The sequence below is a fragment of the Plasmopara halstedii genome (genome assembly GCF_900000015.1).
Source record: "Plasmopara halstedii genome assembly, contig: Scaffold_410, whole genome shotgun sequence".
In the NCBI taxonomy this organism is placed as follows: Eukaryota; Oomycota; class Peronosporomycetes; order Peronosporales; family Peronosporaceae; genus Plasmopara; species Plasmopara halstedii.
This window is the reverse complement of record NW_020187331.1, coordinates 487,841-488,098: the sequence shown is the minus strand read 5'-3', so window position 1 is coordinate 488,098 and position 258 is coordinate 487,841.

The following is a 258-nucleotide window of genomic DNA, read 5'->3' as shown; positions in this document are numbered from 1 at the left end:
CAGTGCACCCGACTTGGTCGATGGGTATTACCAATTGCTCATGAGAGCGAGTGATATTTCGCCGACAGCGGTGAGCACTCCGAGCGGCATGCTTTGGGAGTGGCTGGTGATGCCCCAAGGGCTGTCAAATGCACCAGCAGTTATTCAGGCCCCACAGGGCGTATGCACAGACATACTCGAACGACATTTTCGCTCACAGTCGCGCGGAGCCCGGAAGGACGGATGAGGAGGACCACATCGTCCATTTAAGAGCGGTTC